We start from the raw sequence: 23,467 nt of genomic DNA, 5'->3' as shown, positions 1-23,467 counted from the left end.
TCTGCCCAGACCCAACATAACCCTGTATGGTAGATCCCAGGACATGGGCGTGGAGATAAGCCAACCTTGTGCAGATGGCAATGGAAGCTCATGAGTGGACAAACTCCCCAAGGTCGTGAAGATGAAGGAAGAAGGGGGCTTTCTCAGTCTGGTGTGAAGCAGCCAACACCAAGCATTCGCACACAACTGGAAGTGTGCACACAGGAGGATACCACAGACACTGCCACCACCTTTTCTCCTCCCATCACTCTTATGTACAAGCTAACTGACTCTCAGACTACTGCACACTCAGATGGACAGATCCAAAACCCTGGGGAGACTGATCACCGTGGCTCTAGACTGGGCGGGAGAGGAGTGGGAAGGGGCAGGTGTCTCTGGCTGCTCCAGCGTTGAGGAGTTGGGATGGGGAAAGTACCTAACAAAGAAGGTCCACTTGGCTCTTGCATGTGTGCGCAAATTGTCTTTGACCTTCAGTGTTACTCTTTCCACACCGACAGGCAGCGTATTCATAAATTAATACTTACGTGGGTGAGGCAATGTCAACCCGTATGCATTCTGGTTCATGGAGAGACCATCAGGCACACAAACATGGTTTCACACTCACAAGAAAGTGCCCCCTCCCCCGCCACCTTGGCCTTCCCCAAGAACCCCTGGAGAGGGGCCCCTCTCTCAGCTGCAGCGCCCCCCTCTTTCAGTGTCAGTGTTCCCAAGCATTCCTTCCCCGTCCCCTTGGGAGTACATGGTGTGTGCTGTGGCTCCACACCTGTCTGTCTTCCAGGGCAGTCTGTGGTTTAGATCCCCAGCACTGAAGTCTGAGTTTGACACGTTGTACATACCCAGTTCATCTGTGGGGAATGACTCTGTATACACAGGCACCCAAGATATTTGTAACAGGAAAAAAAAAAAAAAAAAACACTTCCACCCAAAGATACTCACTGTTCTGAGTGTATCTGTTTTCTCTCCAATAAAAGTGAGGAGGGGGTTTTGTTCTTACTTCACAGCTTTGCAATGAGACTCAACACACGTGAAAGTATTTGATGAAATACTATGCATCATACATACATTATGGAATAAAGAAGTAATATTAAATAACATTATTAAGTCAATGGGGAGATGGTAAGCAGTGATGTGAAAAGTCATACATCCTGGTTCTGTCATGTGCTAGCTATGTGAACTTGAGCCAGCTATGACTTACTTTGTAGACTCAGTTTTCTTTCTCTCTCATTTTTTTAAAGATTATTTATTTACTTTATTCAAGAGGTAGAGTTACAGACAGAGAGAGGAAGAGACAGAGAGAAAGGTCCTCCATCCACTGGTTCACTCCCCAGATGACTGCAACGGCTGGAGCTGCACTGATCTAAAGCCAGGAGCCAGGCGCTTCTTCCAGGTCTCCCACACAGGTGCAGGGGCCCAAGGACTTGGGCCGTCTTCTACTGCTTTCCCAGGCTATAGCAGGGAGCTGGATCAGAAATGGAGCAGCCAGGACTCAAATCGGCGCCCTTATGGGATGCCAGCACTGCAAGTGGTGACTTTACCTGCTTCACCACTGCACTGGCCCCTAGACCTCAGTTTTATAATCTGTAAGATGGGAATAGCCAAGTACAGTATGTGATAGTATGCTGTTTTTTTATGTCATGTGCTTATGTTTTCCAAAGGTGAGCAAGAAAATCTTTGTAAAGTGCTAAAACTAATGCCTAGAATTCACGCTCAGTGCATGTTAGCCATATTACTATTGTGTCATTATACTATATTATAATAATATTGTTATTATTCAATATGAATACATACCGAGAGTCAGATAATTTACATAGAACATATCCAGATACACTCTCTGAGATCATGCATGTGTGTGTGTGCCCGTGTATGTCACTATCCTCTAGTGAGCACACGCCATGTGTCAGACAACAGGTGTAATAATTTTTTTAAAACTTTTATTTAATGAATATAAATTTCCAAAGTACAGCTTATGGATTACAATGGCTTCCCCCCCATAACGTCTCTCCCACCCGCAACCCTCCCCTTTCCCACTCCCTCTCCCCTTCCATTCACATCAAGATTCATTTTCGATTCTCTTTATATACAGAAGATCAGTTTAGCATACATTAAGATATATTTATTTGGCTGGCGCCGCGGCTCACTTGGCTAATCCTCCACCTGCGGTGCCAGTACCCTGGGTTCTAGTCCAAGTTGGGGCGCCGGTTCTGTCCCAGTTGCTCCTCTTCCAGTCCAGCTCTCCGCTGTGGCCCGGGGAAGGCAGTGCAGGATGGTCCAGGCCCCCAGGCCCCAGCATGGGAGACCAGGAAAAGCACCTGGCTCCTGGCTTCAGATCAGCACAGTGTGCCGGGTGTAGCGGCCATTTGGTGGGTGAACCATTGGAAGAAAGACCCTTCTCTCTGTCTCTCTCTCCCACCGTCCAACTCTGCCTGTCAATAAACAAATAAATAAATTTTAAAGAAAGATTTTATTTATTTATTTGAGAGACCAAGTTACAGAGAGAGTGAAAGAGAGAGACAGAGAGAAACGTCCCCCATCCACCGATTCACTCCCCAAGTGGCCACAAGGGCTGGAGCTGGGCCAGTCTGAAGCCAGGAGCCAGGATCTTCCACTGGGTCTCCCACATGGTGCAGGCACCCAAGCACAGGTGTAATAATTTTGCACACAAGTCATTTAATCTTCACCACCAACCTATGAGATAGGTACTGTCATCCCAACTTTGCACAGGAGGAAATGGGACACAGAAAATATGGTGATCAATTGGGATCTCCCAGCTAATAAATTGTGGGGCCAGGATAGACTGAGGTGGCCTACATTCAGAAACTGCCCTCTCAACCGCCACGTCTCACTGCTTCTGTGCTGGTAGACTCCTACACAAGTATGGTCATGCAGGATTCGCCAGAGGAAATGGGAATGCCGAGGGAGATATGCACACACACGAAGCGCAGATAAATTACCAGCTTTTGCAGGCAAGGGTGGTGGGTGCTGCATGGTGCCAGCTAATGTTGGATTACAAAGGCTTTATAATGATTTTGTTAATTCCATTAGACAACTATTTCTAATCCATGTTCTTAAATTTTGCACCCTATTGGTAAAATTTTAAGCACATATTTCTGGTATATAAATATATTTAATAATAACAAACTTTATATATCTGCTTCTGTACTAACGCATTGTATAATTATATACACAAAAGATATTTTGAAAGAATATAAATGTAAAGTCATATTTATACCATACTGAATTTTATTTATTAACAGTACAAACCATGTTAATAACACAAGATATTACTGATAGTGTATAACTCTTGATGGCAATAGATTTCATTTTGTTAAGGTCATTGTTTGATCTTTTGTGATAATGTGATTTGATGGTCTGGTTTTAAACTCAATTTATTTAAAATCTCATTTTTTATGGTTGATAGAGAAAGATGTATTATGAAGATTTGAATGTTATCATCAGAAAACAATAAATATGAGAGCTGATGGATATGTTAATTAGCTTGATTCAATCATTCCACAATGTGTGCATATATCAAAACACTGCACTGTATATCAAGAATTATGAAATTTGCATTTTCAATAATATAGAAAGCAGAAGGGTGGCTTTTGATCTAGCAGTTAAGTGGCCAGTTAGAACACATGTGTCCCACATGGGAGTGCCTGGGTTGGCTACTGATTCCAGCTTTCTGCTAATGTAAACCCTGGAAAGCAGTGTGATTGCTCAAGTAATCGGGTTCTGGTAGACCTGCACTGAATTTTTGGTTCCTAGCTTCAATCTAGCCTACTTCAGGCTCCTGTGGCTATTTGGGGAGAGAACCAGTGGTTAGGAGAGTACCTCTCTCTCTCTCTCTCTCTCTCTCTTTCTCCACGCCCCTCTCTCTCTCCCTCTCTCCTTCTCTCCCTCTCTGCCCCTCCCCCTCACCTTCTCCCTCTCCCTGTGTCAAAAAAACAAAAACAAAAACAAAAAGTGGAAACCACTCAGGTCCATCAACCGATGGATGGATTGAGAATGTGATCTATCCATACGAAGGAATGCTACTGAGCAGTGAAGAGGAACGGAAGGTTTACACATGGAGCAACATGGATGCACCTCAAGAACGTGTGGAGTGAGAGAAGGCGGGCATGAAAGATGACGCGTGACTCCATTTGGGAAGGTCAAGAATAGGCACACACAGGGCGGCCGGGAGTGGGTGGGGTGGTTGCACAGGACGGAGGGAGGCGGGTGAGGGCGTGACTGCCGATGGCTCAGGGTTTCATTTTGGGGATGAGGAAATGCTCTTCAGTTAGGTTTGGATGATGACTTCATAGCTCTGCAAATATACTCAAAACATGGAGCTGCGCACTTGGCTACGGTGTGTTAATTATATCTCAATAAAGCTGTCAGAACTTTGGGGGACAGAACATGCTGTGTTTATTTCGCAGTCTATTTTTACTATGCTCATATTACCCTACTTATTCTTTTATATAATACGTATTTTTCTTATTTTGTCATTGATTGCATCTTGAGTGTAACTATTATTTTTGTTTATTTTCTTTCTCCTTTTTTTTTAGCGGGGGCGGGGGGCTTATTTTCCTTAAAGGAGAAGAGACTACTGTTAAAAATTGCCATCTGTGTGACCTGGACAGGTGGGAATGAGTACAATTGGAGTACAGAGATGGACAATGACCTTTCAGTTCTTAGTGTACTTGTCTGTGGGCTATGCCTTATGCGCATGAGCTGACATCAGCAGACAGATAACCATTCCCAATTTTCTAAGTCTCTTAGAAAAATTCCAGTTTATTTGTTACAGCAAATAATGTGCTACTGATAAAATTGCAAGGATAAAAACTCTTCTGTGGCACAAACATTTCAGCACACACATCATAATGAAAGGACTTAATTTGAGAGATATTTATCTTCACTAAAAATATATTTGTCGCTCCCCCTCTTCATGGAGGAACGACACTAAACCCTGCCTAGGCTTCATATCCGAGTCACAGCACCATTATGTCGCTCCCCCTCTTCGTGGAGGAACGACACAGGACCCTACGCTGTTCTTTTGTCTGCTCGGCCCTCCCCGGGTTTGCTGCTGGTTCTTCCCAGGTTGGCTACCGACCCTTCCACCTCCGTGGAAGGGCGGTTCCCCCTGCCACTTTCCCCACTTCTGTGGGGGAGCGGCACACCGCCGGCCGGCTCTCTCGGGGGCTGCACAGGTGTTCCTTCAGATAGATGTTCCTGGTGCATGTTGTCTCTCTCCTCCTTTATAGTCCTCTTCCACCAATCCCAACTCTGCTACCCACACGCCGAGTATGCTGCTCTCCTCCAATCAGGAGCAGGATCAGCTCCTGCAGGTCATCACTCAAGTTGGCGAGAGGCAGCTGCGTAGAAGTTGTTACTCCCTTCTCAGCGCCATATTGTGGGAGAGCAGATGCATAGAATAAGTCTTAATTCCAGTAACAGTCTAGTCTGAGTTGCTCCCCACATATATTAATAGAAAAATGTTTACAATCCCTCGCCCCCATCCAATGCATACATATTTCTGTGGAATATCATGTATTTTTTAGTTAAAGAATAAAATGTGTGCTATAAGAAAAATAATGCAAAGGGCCGAGTAGAAGTCATCACAGTGTTAACTATAATTCTCACTTTTCTGTCATAGCTACCAAATATGCCAATGTTTTGTTGAAATTTAGCTAGCAAATTTCCTTGTAATTTGAATTAGTTGTGCATTTAATAAATGGGTTTAAAACCCCTAAATCTGTTGATGTGGAAAATGTTAATAGTTTATAAATTTATATTTCTAATTGTTTTTTAATTCTTCAAATGTAAGATATACATATACATATATATATATAATTGTTTATCCATAACACAAGTTTCTTGTTTAAGAATTACCATGTGAGGGCTGTGTTGGGGATCCAGCTCCTGTGTCAGACCATGGCCCAAGTATCTAGGTCCCTGCCATCCACCTGTGAGACCTGTACAGAGGCCCAGGCTCCTGGCTTTGGCCTGGTTCAGCCCTGGATACTGGGTATTTGGGAAGTGAACCAGCAGGCAGAAGTGCTCTCTCCCGCTCTCCCAACCCTGCCGTGTCTGTCATTCTGCCTTTCAAATAAATAAATATTGTGAAAAATTAAAATGATCATTTAACTAATTTTAAAATAGTTTGCATCTTTTTTTTCTTTTTTTTTTTAATGTGCTGGTAATATACTATTGACATTGACATCAAAGAAAAACAAGTTTGGAACACCAATCTTAAATTTGAACAATTCTGATTTATTTATGTATTTATTTTTATTTATTTATTTGAAATGCAGAGAAGCAGAGGCAGAGAGTCTTCCATCCACTGGTTCACTCCACAAATGATTACAACAGCCGGAGCTGTGCCAATCTGAAGCCATGAGCCAGGAGCTTCTTCCAGGTCTCTCACATGGGTGCAGGAGCCTAAAAACTTGGGTCATCTTCTACTGCTTTCCCAGGCCATAGCAGAGAGCTGGATTGGAACTGGAGCAGCCAGGACTTGAACTGGTGCCCATATGGGATGCCAGTGCTTCAGGCCAAGGCTTTAACCCACTGTGCCACAACGCCGGCCTGAGTCTTTTAAAATATACTAGAATCTTTGCAATAGATGAAACTAGAAAACACATGAAATTCCGTTGTTCCTCCCACTTCCCCCTGCCCTCCACACACACAAAAAAGCTGCAATAAAACAACAAAAAATGATTGGTTAGCAAGTGGTAAAGTATTAAAAGAATTGCTCTGTCGGCATTGCTGAGAGGGCTAAGCCTCTGCCTACAGTGCCGGCATCCCATACAGGAACCGGTTCAAGTCCCGGCTGCTCCACTTCTGATCAGGCTCTCTGCTATGGCCTGGGAAAGCAGTGGAAGATGGCCCAAGTCCTTGGGCCTCTGCACTACCATGGGATATCTGGAAGAAGCTCCTGGCTCCTGGCTTTGGATTGGACCAGCTCTGGCTGTTGTAGCCATCTGGGGAGTAAACCAGCAAATGGAAGACCTCTCTCTGTGTGTCTCTACCTCTCTCTGTAACTCTCTTTCAAATGAATAAAAATAAATTTTATTTTTATTTTTATTTATTTTTATTTTTATTTTTTTGACAGGCAGAGTGGACAGTGAGAGAGAGAGACAGAGAGAAAGGTCTTCCTTTGCCGTTGGTTCACCCTCCAATGGCTGCCGCGGCTGGCGCACTGCTGCCGGCGCACCGCGCTGATCCGAAGGCAGGAGCCAGGTGCTTCTCCTGGTCTCCCATGGGGTGCAGGGCCCAAGCACTTGGGACATCCTCCACTGTACTCCCGGGCCACAGCAGAGGGCTGGCCTGGAAGGGGGCAACCGGGACAGAATCTGGCGCCTCGACTGGGACTAGAACCCAGTGTGCCGGCGCCGCAAGGCGGAGGATTAGCCTAGTGAGCCCCGGCGCCGGCCATAAAAATAAATTTTAAAAAACCCTCATATTTCTAAAACTAACTACATGAGTAGATCCTGGACATATCTACCTGCAATTCCTTAAAAAAATTCTTGCATAGAGATTATTTAGCCAATAAATTTTGTTTGCTTGTGATGACATCTTTAACCCTAGACCCTTTGATTTCAAGCTGCCTTTTCCTTAACAGTCCCCTCTACAGTGTTCTGATAAATCAGTTTTTATTAAAGATCATTTCAGTTGTGAATATATCTTCTCCCATGAATTTTCTCATTAATGCCCCCTTAAAAGCTATTCTTTGAGTATTTCAGTATTAAAACAGAATCTATAAGGTACGATGAACTGTTCTTCCATACAAATAAGCAGCCAAGTTCACATAACCCAGCACTCCACAGTCGGTCTAATGCTTGTTTCTGCACATCTTCTACGGTTCTCAGCAACATTTCCCGGGTGCCTAACAATGAAGTCCCCAACATGGAAAAGCAGACAATTCGTCACCTTCTTGACTTCTGGGTCCCCTTGCAGCTATTTGTCCAAGAGCTTGGCTTTTACTGTAGAATAAGAAACCTCAAATGAGGCTTCTAAACATGCATCATTATATTGAATGAAATGCTTAAAAGTCCTAGACTGAGCATAGTGTGATTGTAAACATCATTAGAATCCCAAAGAGGTGTGCTTCCATAGTTTGGATGCCTAGTTTTTTCAATCAGTTCTTTGAAGTGTAACTTACTTACACACAGTAGAATTTCTCCTCCACATGTGTTTCAGTTTCTGTGAATTTTACAAATGTGTGTGTTTGTGTAACGGACACAGTCCAAATACAGGATAGGTTCTCTGAATTCCTGGGAAGCCATCTCCCTATCCACACCCACTCTGGCAGCCAGTGATGTCTGATTGCTGTGGCTTATAATTTTGCCTTTTCCAAGAATGTCACAAAAATGGAATCATACAGTATGGAGACTTTCGAGACTGGCATCCTTTACTTAGCGTGAAACTTGTGATATTCATCCATGTTGTTGCATGCATCAATAGCTCATTCCGTTTTATTCCTGAGTAGTATTACATTGCATAGATGCGGCTTGACTTGTGTATCTATTCACATGTGAATGGACATTTGAGTGCTTTCTAGTTTAGGGACGTGAAGAACACGGGTAATAAATCTGGTATAACCATGTCTATAAGGGCATTTATGAGAGCATGTGTGGTGTATGGTGAATGTTTAATTTTCCAAGAAGCTGCCAGACTTACAAAGTAGCTGCATTATCCAGCATTTTCACCACTGATGCTGAGGTTAGCCACAGCTTTGCTAGCATTTGTTATTGCTAGCTTTTAAAATATTGTCATTTTAAGCCATTCTAATAGGCCTCCGGTGGTATCTCATTGTGATTTTATTTTACTTGATTGATCTCCAAAATTTCATGGGAAAACACGTGTTATGAAAAAATTACTCACGGATTTACATATTTTTGCAGCACAATAAATTCACCTTTCAATTCTGTTTTCCATGATTTTTGAAGCCCTTTGGTAGGTACCCATTTCCAGCTTTACTGAGGTATAATTTGTATAGAAAGAGCGGACGTAGTGAAGTGCACAACGTAAGGAATTTTAAACGTGCACATAACCCTGGAGCCATCGACATATCAGGATGGTGGACACGCATTCTCCTGTTACCTGTCCACCCCTCCTGTAACCTCCTCATCCCTCAGGAGATTAGTTAGCTTCTGGAATTTTATATAAATAGAATTATAGAAAAAGTCTTCTCTCTGCCGTCTTTTACTCAGTCATGATTTTAAGATCCATTCATGATGCTGTGTATTAGTAGTCTGTCCCTTTGTATTGCTGGACAGTGTTCATTTCATCCTTCCTAGAACCTTTACTCCATTGTGCAGAAGCACGTTTCTGTCTGGTGATAGACATTTTTTTCTGCCTGAAGAATATCCTTCATCACCGAGCAAGTCAGCTGTCTGCATTCTCTCACCATTGTTTTCCTGAAAAGCTCATTACTTTCATTTTTGAAAGATTTGCTCTGGGTATAGAATTCTAACCTGGCAGTTATTTTTTGCAAGATGTTGCTCCACGAGGCTGGTGTTGTGGCACAGTGGGTTAAGCCGCCACGTGCAGCACCAGCATCCCATATGAGCACTTATTTGAGTCCCAGCTGCGCTGCTTCCCATCCAGCTCCCTGCTAATGTGCCTGAGCTTGTAGCAGAAGATGGCCCGAGTGCTTTGGCCTTGGCACCCACGTGGGAGATCCGGATGGAGTTTCAGGCTCCTGGTTTCGGCCTGGCCCAGGTGCAGCCATTGTGGCCATTTGAGGAGTGAACCAGACTGTGAAGATCTCTCTCTCTCTCTCTCTCTCCTTCCCCCCACCACACTGCAACTCTGTCTTTCAAAATTAATTTATCTTTTTTTAAAGATTCATTTATTTTGTTTGAAAGTCAAAGTTACACAGAGAGAAGGAGAGGCAGAGAGAGAGAGAGGTCTTCCATCCGCTGGTTCACTCCCCAATTAGCCACAACGGCCGGAGCTGCGCTGATCCGAAGCCAGGAGCCAGGAGCTTCTTCTGGGTCTCCCACGTGGGTGCATGGGCCCAAGCACTTGGGCCATCTTCCACTGCTTTCCCAGGCCATAGCAGAGAGCTGGATCAGAAGAAGAGCAGCTGGGACTAGAACCGGCGCCCATATGGGATGCGGGTGTTTCAGGCCAGGGTGTAAACCCGCTGAGCCACAGCGCTGGCCCCATCAAAATTAATTAATCTTTAAAAAAGAATAAAATGTGGCTCCATTTCTTTTTTGTTTGTAGAGCTCCTAGTGAGAGGTCTGTTCTAATTCTTGTCTCTGTTTTCCTTTACAAAATGTTCCTTCCTTTTCTTCCCCAAAGTTTCCTTTTAGTTGAGATTTTCAGCAAGATGGCTGAGAGATCTTCCAACCTCTGGTTCACTCCCCAAATGGCCACAGCGGCGAAGACCGGGCCCGGCTGAAGCCAGGAGTCGAGAGCTTATTCCAGCTCACCCAGATGAATAGAGGGTCCAAGCACCTGTGCCATTTTCCACTGCTTTCTCAGGCACATTAGCAGGGAGCTGGATCAGAAGTGGAGAAGTCAGGACTCGAACCAGCGCCCAAATGGGATGCTGGAGTCACAGGAGGCAGCTTTACCCATTATGTCACAATGCCGGCCCCATAGAAGAATCTTTCCAGTGTATTTTTAATGAAAATGAAGAGTGAGTATGAAAATCTTTTATATCCAGAGAAATTTGCTGGTGAACTCATGAAAAATCACTTTGAAGAGGTGTGAGATAAGAAGTGGAATTCAACATTTTTCTTTCACAGAAAGAGAAGTTCTAGAAAGCTTCTGACCTAAATAGTTTGTAACCAAATGTGTCTCTTGAATTTTCAAAAAAATTAAACTCAGCTCCTTAAAAGTAACAAAGAGTGATAAAGTGACAATGTTTCAAAAGAAACTGGTGTTTTTTGAAAAATCATTTTGAAATATAGCAGTAAGGTTTTTGTCCCCTTCCCCCAAAAAGTGTATCACCCGTTAAAAAACTAAAACCCTTATTTTTGTATCACTTACAAAGAATCTGGGGCCGGTGCCGCGGCTCACTAGGCTAATCCTCCGCCTAGCGGCACCGGCACACCAGGTTCTAGTCCCGGTCGGGGCGCCGGATTCTGTCCCGGTGGCCCCTCTTCCAGGCCAGCTCTCTGCTGTGGCCAGGGAGTGCAGTGGAGGATGGCCCAGGTGCTTGGGCCCTGCACCCCACGGGAGACCAGGAAAAGCACCTGGCTCCTGGCTCCTGCCATCGGATCAGCGCGGTGCGCCGGCCGCAGCGCGCCGGCCGCGGCAGCCATTGGAGGGTGAACCAACGGCAAAAGGAAGACCTTTCTCTCTGTCTCTCTCACTGTCCACTCTGCCTGTCAAAAAAAAAAAAAAAAAAAAAAAAGAATCTGGAATCAATTTTTTATTCAAAATGTTTTTAAAACAAGCATTCAATGAATGTTAACTCTAAATTTTTATTTACTTTCATTTTTATTTTTAAAAAATATTTATTTGTTTATTTATTTGAAAGAGCTATATAGAGAGGGAGAGACTGAGAGAGAGAGGGGAGAGAGGTCTTCCATCTACTGGTTCACTCCCCAAATGGCCAAAACAACCAGAGCTGTGCCAGGCCGAAGCCAGGAGCCAGGAGCCTTATTCAGGTCTCCTGCGTGAGTGCAGGGGCCTAAGCACTTACCCATCTTCCACTGCTTTCCCAGGCTGTCAACAGGGAGCTGGATTGGAAGCAGAGCAGCTGGTGCCCATATGGGATGCCAGCTCTGCAGATGGCGGCTTCACCTGCGATGCCACAGCACCAGCCCCCGCTGGATTTTTAAATGCTAAAATCCAACATCTTCTGAGCAGTTTGCAAGGACACACAGATTGGAGCAGGGAGAAATGGAACTTCACCTGCCGAAGTTCAGTGAAAACCAGCACATGCAGGTTGGGCCATTTGGATCTTCACCTGTTGTGAGATCCTTTCTCTCCTATGGCCATCTTTAAAACCCAGAATCAGCATAGACAAAGCTCGAAATCAGAACTTGAAGTTCTGAGGCCAGAGTGCTGTGTAGGCAGAATCAGCCCTTAAGGCATTTGGATCTGGCTGAAGAGCCCATGAGAGTATTTCAGGCATGGAAAGTCAAGACACTCTGGCAAAAAAGAACAACAACAAAAAAGCAAAAAAGATCTCTGCAAGTGAAATCCCAGCGGAAAGAACGGGCCATCAAAGAAGGAGGCACCTTTCTCTGAAGGGAGGAGAGAACTTCCACTTTGACTATGACCCTGTCGGAATAAGATCGGAGTTGGCGAACTCAAAAGGCTTCCATAGCCTTGGCAACTCATGACAAGAGCCTAGGGAGATTACTGATGCCATAAACAAGAGTGTCAATTTGTTAAGTCAACAACAGGAGTCACTGTGCACTCACTCCTCATGTAGGATCTCTGTCCTTAATGTGGTGTTCAATGTGAATTAATGCTATAACTAGTACTCAAACAGTATTTTACACTTTATGTTTCTGGATGGGTGCAAACTGTTGAAATCTTCACTTAATATATACTAAATTGATCTTCTGTATATAAAGATAATTGAAAATGAATCTTGATGCGAATGGAATGGGAGAGGGAGCGGGAGATGGGAGGGTTGCGGGTGGGAGGAAAGTTATGGGGGGGAAAGCCATGTAATCCATAAGCTGTACTTTGGAAATTTATATTTATTAAATAAAAGTTAAAAAAAAGAACTTGAAGTTGTTGAATCACAAATTGTTAAGCCAAGATTTTCTAAAAATCAATTAAACATCTTTTGTCACATTACTTTCCCTATGTATTATTTATAGATATTAATTTTAATGAAATTAAAAAGGGTTTTCTATTATTAGTAAACAAAATTAATATTATCTTAACATAAATTTATTTACTGTGTAGGTACTCCCTTTCCGGGAATATAGGTGCCTTATAAAGCACATAAATGTGTGAGTCCACAGGTATGTATTGTGAATTACAAATAAACAGCCCAGAGGCTACATTCAAGCTATTTCTGATTCACTGTGATGTGTGATCGAGATTTTGGAAAACACATTTTTTAAGCTTTATTTAATTTCATTTGTTTGAAAGGGAGAGTGACAGAGAGGTTGTAACAGGCAGAGAGAAAGATCTTTCATCCGCTGGTTCACTCTCAAAATGGCCGTGACAGCCAGATGTGGGCCAGGCTGAAGCCAGGAGCCAGAACTCCCTTCTAATCTCCCACTTGGGCCTTCTACTGCCTTTCCAGCTACATCATCAGGAGGCTGGAGTGGAAGTGGTGCAGCCGGGACTCCAACCAGCTCGCCAATATGGGATGCCAGTACCATGAGTGGTGACTTGACCACTGTGCCACACACCAGCCCTCCTGGTAACACTTTTTAAAGAATTTTTTTGGCAAATTATCTTTTTACCATAAATATCTGACTAGTTGACTTTTAAAAATCATTTCCTCAAAACCCCCAACTTTCAGAATAATGAATTGGTGTTCTAGCTACTCTTGAAAGTAATCAAAAAGATTTCACCTGCATTCTCCGTATGGACATACACACACACACACACACACGTGCGTGCATACACACACACCTACACACAAACGTGCACAAGCAAGGATATCCCTGGATATCATTTTTCTTAAAGATTTATTTATTTATTTATTTGAAAGTCAGAGTTACACCAAGAGAGGAGAGGCAGAGAGAGAGAGAGAGAGAGAGAGAGAGGTCTTTTTCCATCCACTGGTTCACTCCCCAATTGGCCACTGTGCCAATCTGAAGCCAGAAGCCAGGAGCTTCTTACAGGTCTCCCACGTGGGTACAGGGGCCCAAGGACTTGAACCATCTTCTACTGCTATCCCAGGCCACAGCAGAGAGCTGGGTCAGAAGAGGAGCAGCCAGGACTCGAACCGGCACCCATATGGGATGCCGGCACTTCAGGCCAGGGTGTTAACCCACTGCGCCACAGCGCCGGCCCCTGGATATCATTTTTTTTTTAACCATTTGAGATTGAGTAGCAGATTGTGCTCCTTTATCCATAAAGCTTCAGTGTATATTCTCTAACAGCAAGGACAGAGTCACAGGACAGATGAACTTGATAGCCAAATTTACAGAGGTGGATTTAATCTGATCAGATAATACATGTGAAACCAATGAAGTCAGAGGTGAGAATAAAATAAGTGTCTACCTGAGTTGTCTTACCTGTACTGTAAAGACGCTTTACATACGCCACAAAAATGCTATGAATGTCAAGAAAATGTCGAAAGTAATTTGAAAAGCAAACATGTTACAAAAGCTACATATTGCTATAATTGTGTTCTATCACTCCTATTATTTGTGTATAGGTGGTTTTTCCTAAGTATAATTTTCAAAAATTATTGATTGAGGTGGGTGTTCGGCTCAGCAGTTAAGATGCCTGTTGGGAGTGCCTGGTTTGAGTCCCGGCTCCTCTTCCAATTCCAGCTTCCTGCTGATGCAGAGCTATGTGGGTGGATCCCTGCCACCCACATAGGAGACGTCGAATTGAGTTCTGAGTTCCCAGTTTTGACTTGGTTCAAGCCCAGTTATTGCAAGCATTTGGGAGTGAACCAGTGGATGAAAGATCTCTCCCTGTCAATCTGTCTCTCTGCTTTTCAGTAAATACATACATACATACATACATACATACATAAATACATAAATTTTACTTACTATTTGAGGGGCAGAGGGAAAGGTGGGAGTGAAGGAAAAGCTCCCATCTATTGGTTTACTCCCCACGGGTCCAGGAATGGGCTGGGGCTGAAGCCAAGGCTTGGGAACTCAATCCAGGTCTCCCATGTAAGTGACAGGGGTCAGATCTCGTAAGTATCACTGCTGCCTCCCAGGGTCTGCATCAGAGAGAGAGCTGGGTATTAGACGTAGGCACTCTGATGTGAGATAAGGCACTTTAATGGCCAGGCCAAATAACTGCCCCAAATAGAGTTGTTTTAATCAGTGTTTTAAAGTACTGGCTACTTTAAAAAATATGCATACAGGGGCCGGCACTGTGGCATAGTGGGCTAAGCCTCGGCCTAAAGCGCCTGAATCCCATTAGGGCACCAGTTCTAGTCCAGGCTGTGCCTCTTCTGATCCAGCTCTCTGCTATGGCCTGGGAAAGCAGTAGAGGATGGCCCAAGTGCTTGGGCCCCTGCACCCATGTGGGAGACCCAGAAGAAGCTCCAGGCCATTTTCTGCTGCTTTCCCAGGCACATCAGCAGGAAGCTGGATCAGAAGTGGGGCAGCTGGGACTCTAACTGGCACCCACATGGGATGCTTGTGTCACTTTACCTGCTATGCCACAATGACAGGCCTGCAAACATTCTTTGGAATCCATGCATATACTATTCACAAATGAGAAGGATTAAGCAATTATACTCAGATGTAAAGTTTTTTTTCTTAAAGATTTATTTGAAAGGCAGAGTTACAGAGAGGCAGAGGCAGAGAGAGAGAAGAGAGAGAGAGAGAGAGAGTGAAAGAGGTCCTTCATCTGATGGTTCACTCCCCAGATGACTGCAATGGCTGGAGCTGCGCCAATCTGAAGCCAGGAGCTTCTTCTGGGTCTCCCATGCAGGTGCAGGGGCCCAAGGTCTTGGGCCATCATCTACTGCTTTCCCAGGCCACAGCAGAGAGCTGGATCGGAAGTGGAGCAGCTGGGACTTGAACCTGCACCCATATGGGATGCCAGCACTGCAAACGGTGGCTTTACTTGCTAAGCCACAGAGCCAGCCCCAGAAGTAACACATGCGTAATATAATCTACAATTATGACAAGGAGCCCAGCAGCCCAGGAGTATGCAGGGCAAGAGGTGGGCAGATGGGGACGAGGTGCCACCACCCTGAGTCTCTGTGGCTAGAGCTCTGTTTGCTGCTTCACCAAACGGGACTGCGCATGATCCCCAGCTGGAGTAGCTTCTTGCTGATAACTAATACCTCACAGACTATCAGCGGTTAGAGGAGAGGAGGAAAACAGCCACATCAACTTAATGGCACTGTTACCAAGAGTTCCCAGAGGAGCAAGAAGGCAGGAGCAAACAGAAGCCGAAATGGGGGAACTGCAGGCAGCTGCTGTCAACCCGGCTCTCCAGTGGCAGGAGCACCAATGGCAGCGCTCTGGAGACAGTGCGCTTGGTTTGTCTCTCTCCCTCTTCGTCTGCTTCCCTGTGCCTCTGAATGCCACTGGTCTCCCTGGAGAAGGTGAAGGGGTTCAGGAAGCCTTCCTGCTGTCCTTAGCACAGTGGACAAGGGTTCCTAGACCTGCAATTAAAAAAAAACCCGAACGTCATACAATTGCAGGGGTATTTCTAAGGAGACAGAGGGGTCTCTCCCTCTTTCCTACCTTGAAGATTTCTCCGGCAACCCTGAACCCCTTGCTGCTCCAGGTGCATCCAGCCCTTGTGAGGAGGAGATGGCGTCTGCCCTGGAGAATAATCAAGACAATATCCAGGCACCGGCAGGTTTGGAAAACCCTGCTCCTGGCATCAGATGAAGAAAAGTCTAGAAGGCGGTTCACTCCTTCCTGATGCTGATGGAGAAGCCCTCCCAGATCTGACAAAGCAAAGCAGGCTTCTCCTGTCTTCGGCCAGTTTTTGTGACTTGGAAGAGACAGGAGGAGAGGAGAAATGAACAGCTGGCTACGCTGATAGATCCAAAACAGGATTTGGTTTTCTAAACCAGAGTTGTTAATACCAGAATGCTAAGCTCCTGGCAAGAAAACGGCATCTCTAAAAACTAGGATGCACACGTTTGGCAAGGAGCACTCCCACCTGATAAAGAGGACATAAATGAAAGGGGCAGAGAAGCGTGTGGAGATAAAACTGCTGCCTCACGCATCTGCTCGCCACCCTCCACCTGCTCCAAGCCTGGGAAGCTGACCACACAGGCTGCAGCCCTGGACCCCATACTTTCTCTTTGCCTTGTTAGCGCCACTTGGTGGGCGCTCCCGCTGGATTCAGATAACCACGCCTTCCTGTTGCCCCTTCAGACCTGGGAGTGGTAACAACTCCCTGTGACTGCCACCCCCAGGTTGCTGCATTCTCCAGCCTCAGTTTCCCCAGGTTAACAACTGCCCTTTCAGGTGTGCCAGCTCTTTCTTCTGTGACTCTGCCAGGGGGTTACTCATGTGGAGGGCGTTGCACGCTAGGCAGGAGGAGGCAGCATACAGGAGCAAGTGCCCAGTATTATCTGTAGAAGGGCAGAAAGGAAGAGAGATGGGAGCAGTGCTCTCCGGGGCTCCAGAAGTCTGTGGAAGGTGTGTGGAGGACCAAGCCCAGCAGACCTCTGCATTCAGAGTGTCCAATGCATGCTGGACTGCAGGGCAGCAGCTCAGAAGGCACTGCCTACTCAGGGACCTTGTGACAATATCTAGTGACATTTGATTGTCGGGACACGTGGGAATCCAGAGTGCTTTGGGCATCTAGTGGGTAGAAGCTAGGATGCTTATACACATTCTGAAATGTACAAGACCAGAGCAAGAAAGCACCCAGCCTCAGATGTCAACGGTGCTGATGCTATGAAACCCTGCTGGCCAGGTAGAGGCTGGGCACTGGGTTTTCACTGTAATGGTTAAGAGTGTAGTCTCAAGAATGAGCTCAACTGGAGTTGAGTCCCATCTGGGGACCCTGGACAGGTAATCCAACCTCTCTGAGCTTCAGTCTCTTACCTTTAGAACAGGGGTAATACTAAGACCCACCTCCCAGAGCTGGCCTGGGGACTGGCATGGGCAATGCACTATAAAGTTCTCCAACACAGCACTTGGCACACAGTCACGTCCTAAACAAACCTTTTTTCCTGGTGTGGCTATCATCGTCTTCCTACTACAGATTATAACTCCACTAAAACTAATTTAGTAGGCAAGAGGGAGTTTCAGTGGAGCTAACAGGCTTTGTGAGAGGGAGGTAGTTGGCTGTGTTTGTGGAAATTCACTAACCTCTCTTTGCATATTGTAGTCTATTGCAAAGTTTACTGGGGCTGGCACTGTAGCATAGTGGACAAAGCCACCACCTGAAGTGCTGGCATCCCAAATGGGCACTGGGTCAGTCCTGGCTGCTCCACTTCCAATCCAGCTGTCTGCTATGGCCTGGGAAAGCAGTAGAAGATGGCCCAAGTCCTTGGGCCCCCACACCCACATGGGAGACCCAGAAGAAGCTCCTGGCTCCTGGCTTCGGATCGGCACAGCTCTGGCCGTTGCACTCAATTGGGGAGTGAACCAGTAGATGGAAAACTTCTCTCTCTCTTTCTTTCTCTCTCTCTCTGCCTCTCCTCTCTCTGTGTAACTCTGACTTTAAATAAATAAATAAATCTTTAATAAAAATAAATAAAAACCTTTAAAAAATAAAAAGAAAAGCTTACCTAAAATAATTAATGGAAGTCTTGTTCTGCCTCCTTGCCAAAAGCCTATGATAGTAAATTCTACATTTCCCTCGGCAATAATTCACTCTCTCAGAAGGTGTAAGGCACAGTGACGTAAAGGGTCATTTTCTGCTCTCTACTGACCAACGCTAAAGATCAGGAAGGAAAGCAGTGGGGTTGAGATCAACCCTACGTACAAGGGATCATGCCACAGTGTGAGAAGAAAATGTTTGTTCCAGTCATGACATCTAACCCAGAGGTTAAGAAAACATCATACAAAAAGTTTGGAGGAAAAAAAAAATCGCAGTGATTCTACAGTCTGAATTCAAAGAGAAAGTAGGTTGAGAGGAATGATTGGCACTCAGCAGAAATCCTAACTTATAAACGATCACCATCAGGGAGAAAACAGGTGACCCTAGGAGACAGGCCAGCTTGGCTGCAGAGGAGGCTCCCTGATGATTCAGAACCCCAGCTGGGGCCCACACAAAGAACCCCCAAGTGGGTGCCCTGTGCCAGCCGACTACAGGGCAAGACCCAGGCAGGCTGGTGAAGCACACTGACGACAACCCAGAAGGGAGTGTAGGTGTGGAGCTGAGAGGAGTGCAGAAAGTGTGTGGCCATCGCCCAGTCCAGTGCTGACAGCAGCCCAGGGAAGGCAGGCCAATTCGTCTGTAGTCTTCTCTGTCACGGAGGTGGGTAGCACCATCTTGGCTGGGAGAGGGCTTGGACACTGTTCACCAGTTGAACAAAGAGCAGGAGACCTCTTACTCACTTTGAAAGGACTCAGATCTGCCTGCTGGATGACAACTGTGCACATGTGGCAGGGAAACCCTCACATAAACCTTGAAACAAATGGGCACGAGGACCTCTACTGAGATCCTTAAGAAGGACCAGTGCCCTCATCTTTCTACCACCCGTTGAACTTGATGACGATTCCCAGGAAAGCTCTAGGCTGATTGAATTAACAGTGTGTGAGTAGGTGGTGTAATAAAGGAAAATCCCTGGGCTCAGCATGGTGTTCTAAAGAAGTGTGTTATAGGAATAATCGTCAATATTTACTGAACGCCCACATGTGCAAAGGATGCTCCAAGCCCTCCAGTCATTCAGGACTCAAAGAATTCTGTGAGTCAGGTACTACCATTATCTCCATTGGCTGGATGAGGAACCAAAGATGCAAAGGGTCACTTAATTTGCCAGAGGCCACACAGCTATTGTGTGCACAGCTAGGCTCAACAAAGCAGGCTGCTATATGGTGCCCACTCTTCCTTTTGCCCTGTGAGGTTACTGCAAAGCAATTGCCCATGAGCAGGAGGGAGTACTGGGCACACAGTGCCATGGCAAGGCAGAGTCACACTTAGCAAGCAGGGGCAGCCAGAGAGGCTTGACTGATGCCTCCCATCTGGGTGATCCTTGGGACAACACTTCAGACTGCTCTCTGATGCACTGCTGGCGTTTGATTACTTTGACCTATTACGATGGCAGTTTCATGTGTTCGAGCTTCATCATTCCTCCTCTCTCGCCCAGTACTTTTTCAACAGTCTATCTTACAGGGCAGGCATTGGGCATGGTGGTTAAGATGCTACTTGAGATGGCACATCCACATCGGAGAGCCTGGATTTGTGTCCTGGTTCCACTTCTGATTGTAGCTTCCTGCTAATGCGCACCTTGGGTGGCATTGGATGATGATTCAAGTCCTTAGTTTGTCACCCACATGGGAGAGCGAGATTGAATTCTTGGCTTCTGGCTTCAGCCTGGCTCCACCCTGAGTGTTGCAGGAATTTGAGGAGTGAACCAGCAGGTGGAGGATAGTGCTCTCTCGCTCTCTCTCTCTCTCTCTCTCTCATTCTCTCCCTCTCTCTCTCTTCCTGTCTCTCCAGCTTGCTTTTCTTTCTTTCCTCCCTTTCAAATAAGAATTAAATAAATCTTAAAAAGCCTCCCTGGACAAATATAAATGCTTGTTGAATCATTTTCAGCTGGTGCATAGCTGGCATTGGTATCTGATGAGAAGGTGACACAGCTATGATTCAGAAAGATCTTTGCAGGTTGGAGAGTGGTGGACTGAAACCATCACAAGATGAACTTTAACAGAAATAGAGATGGGAATTGTGGATTTAGCTCAAACATTCAGTTCACACAAGAGTAGGAGTTCCTGAGAAAGCATAGGCTGTCAGGTCCCCACCAGCCCACTTGAGTCCACAGGAGACAAGGTGCCTGGGAAAGGCAGGGAGTACAGCTCTGGGCTGAATCAGCTCACCCTGGGGAATCCAGAGAATGAGCTCTGATGCTGATCCCCAGCAGGGTGGGGACACTGAGAGCAGCCTTCAAGTGCTTACAGGACCACTGGTCAGCAATTCAAGGAGCGCTTACTGAGCTCCTGCATTACACACTGTGGAGGTGTGTGGATGGGGAGGAAGGCTCCCTGGCCTCAAGAAGTGTATTAATAGATGAGAGTTGTCCGACACAGAGACAATCAATATAGGGGCCACATCAACAGGGGCTATAATAGACAAACCATATTCATGGTACTTGCACTCTCTCTCTCGCTCTCTCTCCTCTCTTTCAAATATCTAAAAGATCTAGAGAAAAAGAAATGAGTAGTTTATTTGTAAGAGATGTTAAAAGACACAATGAGAAACAAAATTCACTTTTTTTTATAAAGAAAATATTCCAAAACAGGAGCTGTCTGACAATGGAACTGGAGGGTAGGTGAGAGGGCAAATGTAGCAGGTGTTCAGAGACCAAGAGGCCTATTTGTCAGGATGCTCCTGCTCTGGGTGCAAGGGTTGATCAACTTTCCAAGACCCCTTCCAGTTAGATGAGTCTCTGACTCTCCGGAAATAAACTGTCGGCTGAGAACAGAATGCCAATGAGAGTATAGTCCAGTCTCCCTGTGTGTTAACAGTGGTATACTAACTAGCCAGCATAGTTGGTGCTCAAGTGGTATTTGGTGACAAAAGTCAATTTTTACTATGTTGTGGAGTTATGAAACTGAACCCAGGTCCCAGAAACTCTGATTTACAAAGCAGTGATACCAGATTTTGAGAGCTGAAGCACCTGGTTTGTCCGCTACACACCCATTCTCGGATGAGGAAAGTGCCCTGGAGGGGCCTTACTGCCTGCCTTCAGTTACACAGAGATTTCATGCCGGATCAGCAGCTAAATCCCTGCTCTCGCCAGTCCAGGCCATTTTCCACTGAACACTCTGCGCTCTTACTCAGCTTCACAAAACAAAAACAGAAACCTAAAATAAACCTCCTTTCACTGAATTTAGTACAAGACTCAAAAGATGGCGATTTCCTTTGGTGTAAGAATGTGTGGGTTTCCTCATCTCTCATTTTGAGTCTCTGCACACAGACAAGCATATACACTTGCATTTGTACACATACAGATGCACACGCGTGTGCACGCAGACATGCACATACATGCACATGCATACGCAAAACACACCCAAAAAAATCAAGGACACATGACCCTTTTTAAGCAAAGGAGGAAGTCATCCCTTAAGTGTAACTTGAGGATTGAGGGGATGTGGGAAAGTTACTCCAATCTTATAAAGCCACTTCCTTCATTTGTGGTAGGGCCCAATGCCATCATTCAAGAATCAGCCTTTGGATGCCCCTTCCAGGCTCCCCAGAGAGGCACGGCAGGCGTTCCATATTAATATCTTCACAGCTTCGAGTGAGTGAGGGGCCATCAGTCTTCCTTGTGACAGCCAAGGGTAGCATGAGAGCCCCCCAGGAGTGTGCATTGGGTGCTGCACCTCAGGAGGCAAAAAGCTGAGCTGTCAGGTCGACAGCTCTCATTTCAGCAAGCCCGCAACTTTCCCTGCAGGTATTGCCTACTCATCTTCGTTCATGCTCTCATGACAATTTTCAATAAAATATTAAACAATCATTTGGATTTGAGCTATATTCCACGTATTAGTGTTTTCCCTCAGGGGGGAAAATGGTTTGCCTAGTACACGGGTACTTCAACAAGTTCATGGAAAATGAAATCAAGAGAAATGTATTTGGGTGCCATCCAGGCATCCTGCTATTCCCTGGCAATCCTCAAGGTGAGAGTGCACGGGCTGCCCAGAGACGGCTGGAACGCTCGTGAGAAACCAGGAGGGAGCGTGTTACACCGTGAGGACCCCGCTCGATTCCTTACAACCGACTTCTAACACTGCTCCTTCAATGAGTCACAATGAAAATTGCTAGTCACTTCCTTTTGCAGGCTCTTGCCCACTTCTCTGATCACATGCATAACCATGTTCAGGTGCTGGGGCCTGATGAGTACCTATTGACTCCCTAAGAGTGTTGCCTGGGCGCCCAAGTGCTTCCATCAAGTCATGAAATAGTTGCATGGCTCACAGCTGAACAGCCACGGCCTTCCTGCTGGTCTCTTGCATGCGGGCTCAAGCTGCTGATACTCAACAAGCTGGGAATACGCTCCTCCTGGCCACCCTCGCTCTCTGGGTGGATGGAATTGTGGGTAGCTTTCTTACCTTTTCCAAACTCTTCTTTAATGTTGACACAATTAAGCATTTTTTTTAAAGGGTTACAAAATGGTCTTGTCCAGGATGAAAAAATAAGTATCTGGCAATGTCCCAGCCATGTGGGTATGGGGACAACCAGCAAATGAATCAAGAAATGCCAATTTGACAAGCAGTTTCAAAGGCTAAAGGGATCCTGGGTAGCTAACTTCTGTGAAGAATCAAGCATATCAAAGTTGTTTGCAGATAAAACTTACACATAATTAATTAAGTGCAGCATCTTTTTCATTCAGGTGTTCTAGTGCCTTAGCAGATAAAGACTCGAAAAGAAAAGAAAAGAAAAGAAAAGAAAAGAAAAGAAAAAGAAAAAGAAAAATGGCCCATGGAGCATTCAAAGCCATTGTTGATGTCAAGAAGTATTATACATGAAAAGATAAGAAGAGGCCATCTTGGCTATCAGACCTGACCTGGTTCGTGTTCAGCTCCTGCAGGGCTATGAATGTCCAGGGTTAATCTGATAAGCTGGTCTGTATTTCTTCCTAGCTGTCTTGTATATATTTTTTAAACATTTATTTATTTGAAAGGCAGAGTTACAGGGAGAGAGAAAGAGAGAGAGAGAGAGAGAGAGAGAGAGAGATCTTCCATCTGCTGGTTCACTCCCCAGATGGCCGCAA

At 45.5% G+C, this 23,467-nt stretch overlaps 1 long non-coding RNA gene across 1 annotated transcript in view; it reads right to left on the bottom strand.

The window, feature by feature from the left end:
- Positions 1–16,039: 16,039 nt before the first annotated feature.
- The window catches only part of LOC103350088 (uncharacterized), a 78,722-nt gene continuing 71,294 nt past the window's right edge, over positions 16,040–23,467 (bottom strand). Inside the window, exon 5 of the long non-coding RNA XR_016237107.1 lies at positions 16,040–16,225. This is a non-coding gene — a long non-coding RNA (uncharacterized LOC103350088). The remainder of the gene's footprint in view (positions 16,226–23,467) is intronic.

This window comes from Oryctolagus cuniculus, chromosome 7 (genome assembly GCF_051225735.1).
Source record: "Oryctolagus cuniculus isolate XC-2025 breed Fujian yellow rabbit chromosome 7, ASM5122573v1, whole genome shotgun sequence".
Classification (NCBI taxonomy): domain Eukaryota; kingdom Metazoa; phylum Chordata; class Mammalia; order Lagomorpha; family Leporidae; genus Oryctolagus; species Oryctolagus cuniculus.
Note: the sequence above shows the minus strand (reverse complement) of the source record. Positions and strands in the feature narration are given on the sequence as shown.